Source organism: Medicago truncatula, chromosome 8 (genome assembly GCF_003473485.1).
Source record: "Medicago truncatula cultivar Jemalong A17 chromosome 8, MtrunA17r5.0-ANR, whole genome shotgun sequence".
Classification (NCBI taxonomy): Eukaryota; Viridiplantae; Streptophyta; class Magnoliopsida; order Fabales; family Fabaceae; genus Medicago; species Medicago truncatula.
This window is the reverse complement of record NC_053049.1, coordinates 22,709,109-22,717,622: the sequence shown is the minus strand read 5'-3', so window position 1 is coordinate 22,717,622 and position 8,514 is coordinate 22,709,109.

Sequence of the window (8,514 nt, the reverse complement as noted above, 5' to 3'; positions counted from 1 at the left end):
AATCGTATTCATCAACATATACATTCATATAATAAATCATCAATCATGAACAACATTATTTCTATATCATCTAATATTCACATAATATATGTATCTCAAATTATTCAACAAAGATATTCACGTCCAACCAAATTAGATCCATCACAACACATGTTAAATACTCTTAAACCCCTTAATTAAACTCTTAGTACTTCTAGTTTTGAGGTTTGGAATTATTCCATAAGTTTTGGATTAACTTAGAAACTGTTATGCTGAATTTTCATAAAATTTCACTAAGACCTACTTGAAGTATTTTCATCATATCTCAAGAAAAAAAAATCATTTTCGCGTCAAACTAAAGCCACTGGAAAGCTAACTCAATTATCTACAACTTTCATGTTTACACCAAAGGCCAATTCAAAACAGAAGCGTGTGAAAAAGACGCAAGAACATGAAACAAGACATGTTGTCAAATAGCAACTCGGGAAAAACCCATTTTTCACCCCCAAAATCCCAATTTTAACTTCCCTATGCCCAAATTTGATCCAAAAACTTTTCTAACCATTTCTATACATGTTAAGGGACTCAAAACCACATAAAAGATGACCCAAAACATTATTTTACAAAAATCACATTTTTCATAAAAGTTCTCAAGAACAACAAAAGTTCACTTCAAGCTCTATGGTTAAGATTACCCAAGGTTTCAATCATATAATCAACAATTTATCACTTTTAACCCTAATTCTCAAATCCTCAAAACTAAACCTACAACATGTTAAATACAATTTTCAGAATTAAAACACTTAGAATTATTGAAGGCTAGTCCCACCCTTACCTTGGATTGATCGACGAAGAACTCTACCGCTTTCTCTTATCTAAAATGACATTAAACAGAAGAGGGATTATGGTCTTCAGAACACTCTTAATTCCAAAGGGACAGAAGGGAGTAGAAAAAGAAGAAAGACTCGTCAACACAAGTCAAAGAGGGAGAAGAGAAGAAAAGCATAGGAAGCATCAACTGTGAATTTCGGTGTGTAGAATGCACTGTGTGAGTTCTCTATTTATAGAGATAGTTTACAACTAATAAGTGAGAAACTTTGGAAACAAGTAATGCACCTATTAGATCTAGTACTTAAATATCTCAATTGAGTAGAATCTCAGAATGGCTGGAAGAAACGATGCTGCGTTAGCTGCTGCACTACAAGCTGTAGCTCAAGCTGTGGGACAACAGCCTAATGCGAATGCTGGTGTGAATGCTGAGACGAGGATGCTTGAGACTTTCATGAGGAATCATCCTCCTACTTTCAAGGGAAGATATGACCCTGATGGAGCCCAGACGTGGCTTAAGGAGATCGAGAGGATTTTCCGTGTTAAGCAGTGCACTGAGGTTCAGAAAGTGCGATTTGGTACACATCAGCTGGCTGAGGAAGCTGATGATTGGTGGGTTAGCCTTCTACCTAACCTAGAGCAAGATGGTGCTGCTGTGACTTGGGCTGTGTTTAGGAGAGAGTTCCTGAGAAGATACTTTTCGGAAGATGTTTGCGGGAAGAAAGAAATCGAGTTCCTTGAGCTGAAGCAAGGAAACCTGTCCGTGACTGAGTATGCTTCCAAGTTTGTTGAGTTGGCAAAGTTCTATCCGCATTATGCTGCTGAGACTGCTGAGTTTTCGAAGTGTATCAAGTTCGAGAATGGTTTGTGGCCTGATATAAAGAGGGCAATCGGATACCAACAGATCCGAGTTTTTCCTGAGTTGGTGAATAGCTGCAGAATCTATGAGGAGGATACCAAGGCTCATTACAAGGTTGTAAATGAGCGGACGACTAAGGGCCAATAGAGTCGCCCTAAGCCCTATAGTGCCCCTGCTGATAAGGGCAAACAGAGAATGGTCGATGATAGGCGGCCTAAGAAGAAGGATGCTCCTACGGAGATTGTCTGTTTCAATTGTGGTGAAAAAGGCCACAAGAGCTATGTTTGTCCAGAGGAGGTGAATAAATGTTTCCGGTGTGGCAAGAAGGGTCATACTTTAGCTGATTGCAAGCATAGTGATATTGTGTGCTTTAATTGCAAGGAAGAGGGTCATATTGGTTCTCAGTGCAAGCAGCCTAAGAGGGCGCCGACTACTGGTAGGGTTTTTGCTCTGGCTGGTACACAGACAGAGAATGAGGATCGCTTGATCAGAGGTACTTGTTATATTAATAATACTCCTTTAGTTGCTATTATTGATACTGGTGCTACACATTGTTTTATTGCTTTCGATTGTATTTCTACTTTGGGTCTTGAATTGTCTGATATGAATGGAGAGATGGTTGTCGAAACTCCAGCTAAGGGTTCGGTGACTACTTCTCTCGTATGTTTGAAATGTCCTTTGTCTATATTTGGTCGTGATTTTGAAATGGATTTAGTTTGTCTACCTTTGAGCGATATGGATGTGATTATGGGTATGAATTGGTTAGAGTACAACCATGTTCATATCAATTGTTTTAGCAAGTTAGTGTATTTCTCTTCCGTCGAAGAGGAAAGTGGTGCAGAGTTCTTATCTACCAAGCAGCTGAAGCAACTGGAACGCGATGGTATTTTGATGTTTTCTTTGATGGCTTCTTTATCTATCGAGAATCAGGCAGTGATTGATAAGCTACAAGTAGTATGCGACTTTCCTGAAGTTTTTCCAGATGAAATTCCTGATGTGCCTCTAGAGAGAGAAGTCGAGTTTTCTATTGATCTTGTTCCTGGAACGAAGCCAGTGTCGATGGCACCTTATCGTATGTCTGCTTCCGAGTTAGCTGAGTTGAAGAAACAATTAGAAGATTTGCTTGAGAAGAAGTTTGTTAGACCAAGTGTTTCACCTTGGGGAGCGCCGGTTTTATTAGTAAAAAAGAAAGATGGTAGTATGAGGTTATGTATCGATTATCGTCAATTGAAGAAAGTAACTATCAAGAATAGGTATCCACTTCCGAGAATTGATGATTTGATGGATCAGTTAGTGGGTGCACGCGTTTTCAGTAAGATTGATTTGAGATCAGGGTATCACCAGATTAAAGTAAAAGATGAAGATATGCAGAAGACAGCTTTCAGAACGCGGTATGGTCACTATGAATATAAAGTTATGCCTTCTGGTCTTACCAATGCACCTGGAGTGTTTATGGAGTATATGAATCGCATCTTCCATGCATTTTTGGATCGGTTCGTGGTTGTGTTCATCGATGATATTTTAATTTACTCCAAGACTAAAGAAGAACATGCTGAGCATCTGAAGATTGTCTTGCAAGTGTTGAAAGAGAAGAAACTTTATGCTAAATTACCTAAGTGTGAGTTCTGGTTGAAAGAGGTAAGTTTTCTTGGCCATGTCATTTCTGGTGATGGTATTGCTGCAGATCCTTCTAAAGTTGAAGCGGTATCGCAATGGGAGACTCCTAAGTCAGTTACAGAGATTAGAAGCTTGTTGGGTTTAGCTGGTTACTACAGAAGATTTATTGAAGGATTTTCCAAGTTAGCACTTCCGCTAACGCAGTTGACTTGTAAAGGTAAAGCTTTTGTGTGGGATGTTCAATGCGAGAACAGTTTCAGTGAATTGAAGAAGCGGCTGACGACAGCTCCGGTTTTGATTTTGCCGAAGTCCGATGAACCTTTTGTGGTTTACTGTTGTTATACCCTGATTTTGGACCTAAAAATACTCATTCAAATTTATTTTCTACTACTGATAATTGTCAATTTACTGTTAATTTACTCTGAACCTTTACTTTGTTTCATCTGCACCTTTTACTGTCTCTCTCTCAAAGTATTTTCAATTGTGATTTTGTTTGTGATTTTCTTGCATAAAACCATCCAAAGTGTCCTTTCTTGTGTTACAAGTCATTAAAAAAGTCTCTATGAATCATTGCTTTGTTTTCTTGCACTTTAATTCAAATATTTGCAAAAATCATACAAGAAGGGTATTTTGGTCATTTCCTGCAGTGGAACCCATTTTAGTCCCTTTGATTGTCTCTGAGTCTTTTCAACTTGTTTTATAAATCATTGTTGAGTTTTTGTTAAAAAAAATCATTTCAAAAATTGCATCTGAGTCAGTTTAGTCCCTAGGGGCATTTTGGTCTTTTCCCATCAAAATTTCGACAGAGAGGTATTTTAAAATACCTCATTTTTGTAATTGGTTCATTTTAGTCCTTTTGTTGATTTTATTTTAGATTTCACTTTACGTTTTGTCCAATTTACCAATTTCTAGTCCAATTTTATTTTTATTGCATTTTGGTCCTTGGGACAGTTTCTAAAATTGCATTTTGGTCCCATTTTTTTTTAAAATTGCATTTTTTTGTTTTTTTTTTTACAATTGCAGATTAGTCCTTCAAGTTTATTATTTTGCAGAAAGGTCCCAAGTCACAAATTGTACAAGGCCGAGCCATTTCAAGTTCAAGTACAGGTGTCACCATTTCATTGGTCCAAAGGCACACTTGACAGCTTATAAATAGTGCACAGTGTCAGAAGAAAAAAGGATCCCATTCATTACATGCCACATCACAAACAGAGAAGAATCTTCTCTCTCTTGTCAGTTAGGATCAAAAACAGAAAATTCACCAAGAACACAAGAACAAGTTCAAACCCTAAATTTTCCAGAACCAAATCCATCAACAAATTCGTCAATTGTCATAGATTCATTGATGAATCTTCATCACTGAATTGACTCCTCTGCAATTCAAGGCACGAATTCCTCACCGGAGGCGAGGAACTCCAGAACCGATCACAGAGTCAGAGGAAGGAGAAGAAGAAGGAAAGAAATGGAGAAATTGAACCGGTAAAGAAGAAGAAATCAAATCAGTGAAAGAATCACCGATTTATTTTCGGTTCCGAGCACCAAATCATCAAACAGAACGAGAATCAAGTGTTTCCGAAGAATCTTGCTCGAAATCTCCGATTAAAACCAGAGGTAACATACTCAAAATTTCTTTTTCTTCCTTTTCTTTCAAAACACATAAACACAGACAAATCAACGTAGATCTTGGAGTTTCTAAACAGTTTCATTCAAAAAAGTAAAAAACCTAAAATTTTCTTCGAAAGACCGTAAAGCTTTTCCTAGATCTACGTTGATTTAAGCCTTGCCTGCAAATTTCAGTGGTGGATTCATACTCAGGATTAGAAGGCGAGTGGATTGAAGTAGTTTTGGTCGAATTCTGGAATTTTTGAACGTCGGAATCTGCAGATCTCGCCAGAGAAGATGAAGATTCCGGCGGACCTTGAAGGTTCCGGCCAGATCTTCATCCTCTCCGGCCGGCTTTCTCAGAAACCGGCGAGGGAGGGAGAAGAGAGAAGTGAGAGCTTATCTCACTAGAATTAGTGAAGAGAGAGAGAGGGAAGTGAAAAATGAAACTGGACCGGTCCCTCCACATTTTATAAGCAACCGAACCGGACCGGTCCAACTTTGGTTGACCATCCTTTGATCTTGACTGTTAGATCTAGGGTTTGATCCTCTGGATCAATCCTGTGGTTCCTGTGCGGCCGGACCCCTTAGGCTTGGGCTTGGGCCTATTTCTTTTGGTTTTTTCTGCGTTTTTACTTTTTTTTCATGCTATGCACACCCCTGTTTCTTGCTATGTGGACCTCCTGCTTGCTTTATTTTTTTCCATAAAATTCCTAAAAATTTTCTATGTGTTTCTTGATACATTTTTGATATTTTTGTGATATTTTTGCATGTTAAGAAATTGATAAAATGTGTGTGTTAGTTCTTGATTTTTTTTTCTCTTTTTAAGTTGATTCTTGGGAATTTTTGCTACATTTTTGTTCATAATATTTTGATATATGATATGAGTGATTGATATGCAATTTTGTGATGAATATGCCTCTGATCATGTGTTTGTTTTACTGTTTTAGATGTGATTTTTTAGTTTCTTGTGTTTCAAGTAATGTGTTTCCTTTTACGTTTCAGCTATTGTCGTCATTTTCACCGTTTTATCTCATATTCAATTGCTTACTTTTTCTTACCATTTATGCCTTATTCTACTAATCATTCTATTTCATGTTTCATCCATTTCATAAGCACCTTATCACTTTATCTTCATTTTTTGTAGTTTAGGCATTTTATCTTTCAATTTCTATGTCAAATGGACATGTAATTTTAGGTAGTTTAATTTCCTTTTAATTCCTTACAAGACCATAGCATGTAAACTAGGGAAATGTAAAGGACAATGGACTCTTTATAGTGATGTATACCGACACAAGCACCGACACGCACACACGTTGTATGTTTACTGTTTTAGATGTATCTTTAGGAGACGTGATGCTTAGAAAATGTTCATTTTTCAAAGCAAATTAATTCCATCACTCAAATCTTTCCTAATAAACCTTGGAGTCAAAACTCCATTGTATTTTCCTTTAGTTTCTTAATCAAATTCAAATGAATCTTAATTTCTACTTAGACATTTTTTCGTTAATAATTGAACCAACAATTCACTATCTTTTCCTCTCATGCCGTTACGGCCTCTTTCTCTTCTTCAAAACCATTTTCAAAAACTAAAATCAATTGAAACACACCAAAAATACTTTTGGAAGAGAACTACATGGAATTTTGATCCCTTAAAAGGGTATGTAGGCAAGAGGTCAAAACCTCTCCAAGTCTAATAAAATGAAATCTCATACACTTTCTTTCCAAATCCTTAACCTAAATAAACTCTCTTTTTCAATAAATAAGCATAAAAGTAAAGCGTAGACATAAAGCTAGGAAAGCGGTTCCTATAGAATACTATAGTCGTTACAGGTGCTTAACACCTTCCCGTAACGAAAACGACCCCCGAACTTAGAGTTTCTAAGGGTTTTTTCAATTTTACCCTTCCCAAGAAAAAATAGAGAATATCAAAGATTGAAAGGTTCAAGCCTAATGAATGACTTGATACCCCAAAATCGAGATAACAGAAATGGCGACTTCACTGGGGACAATTTGTAGCGGGTCACACCTAGTTTTTCCGTTTTATGTTTACGCTTTACCTTATTGTTTATACATGTGAATATTTGTTTGTTTTCATTTAACGTGTGGGGTGAGAATATCAAAGTCCTATACCCGGGCTGAGTGAACTTATGAATAGGTAGAGATATAATCAACAATTCGATCCGAGGGTTGCCTCGTGTATTGGGTTATGCGATCAATCTCACATAGCTGAGGCATTTTGAAGGTGATATTGTCGGCGTGTGTTGTCATGCTTAGGCACTTTGCTTTCAATTGTTCAACGACGCTATGAACCATAGTTACCAAACCCATCCTTGGCCTTTTTAGGACGTAGTGCGGTGGCTAAATTGAGTGTTGTCTCAAGTTTTAGTCGTCACGCGATACTACACTCAAACTAGACCTTCTTGCGAATAATCATGGAACGGACGTTGTCCTGTGCTACCCTGATATACGTAAGAGAGGTTGCAGTTTGGGAACTTAATTAAAACCTTGGTTACTATTATCCAAAGCCTTAGTTTTACCGGACACTGTAACACCCCGTTTTCCCAATATACAAATTTCATAAACAATTATCAGAGTAAAAACCATAAACGGGATATCACATAGAAACGTAATCCATAAACAGTTAAATAATAATTTAACCTTCACAATTTCTTTAACATAGCAGCGGAATATTTAATTCAAAAATCATAAATCAGTTTGGCACGTAGGCCCCATCAAAAATAGTTCATCATCCATAACATAATAAAAATAACATATTATCCACGTAAGAGAATGAAGCATGTTATAGCATATAACCCCATCCCGTTACGTATCAGAGCGACCTAGACGACACAGTGAAGGCAAGGCCACTCACGACGGCAACTGCACACTAAGCACGATCACCTGCAAGTTACCCATACGAAGGGCAACATTTTCAAGCAGAAGGGGTGAGATTTCATAATACAATAACATTAATCAATGTAATTGAGAATCATAAATTAACAACATAATCATTCCATTATTAACTTTGCATAATTGCTAAACAGTTATCACGTAATCGTTTGTTCAATAATTAGGAATATCATAACATATCAAATAACACTTATCACGTAATCACATATTCAATCATTATCAACAAGGCATCTTAATCATGACAATGTGACAATGCTCTTAGACTCCTTATATGCATGTGGTACCAATCGTCATCATAAGTATTAATATACTTTAATCGTGCGGAGGACAAAGCTCCTATAAAACGTGCGGAGGACAAAGCTCCTAATATTCGTGGTGAGGACTAAGCTCAATGATATGCTATGCATGGACACTTATGAACAGAACACGTAATCATCGTAATCAACATGCATCCAATAATTTGGAGCTAAACATTATCATATACATATGCACTTAGTTAAATAACAGAAGCAGCATAAACAAGTCACACAGCAAGATGATATCATTATATCAATAGCACATAAATTGCATTATTATCAAACCTTCATATCTTGCATGAATATACAATACATTAGTTCATACTCAATTAATATCAATATAGTCTTAAACAACTCTACAGGCTGCAGTAAACATCATCACTAGGTCTCAATGCCAATTAGGGGTTCACTCTTGATCAA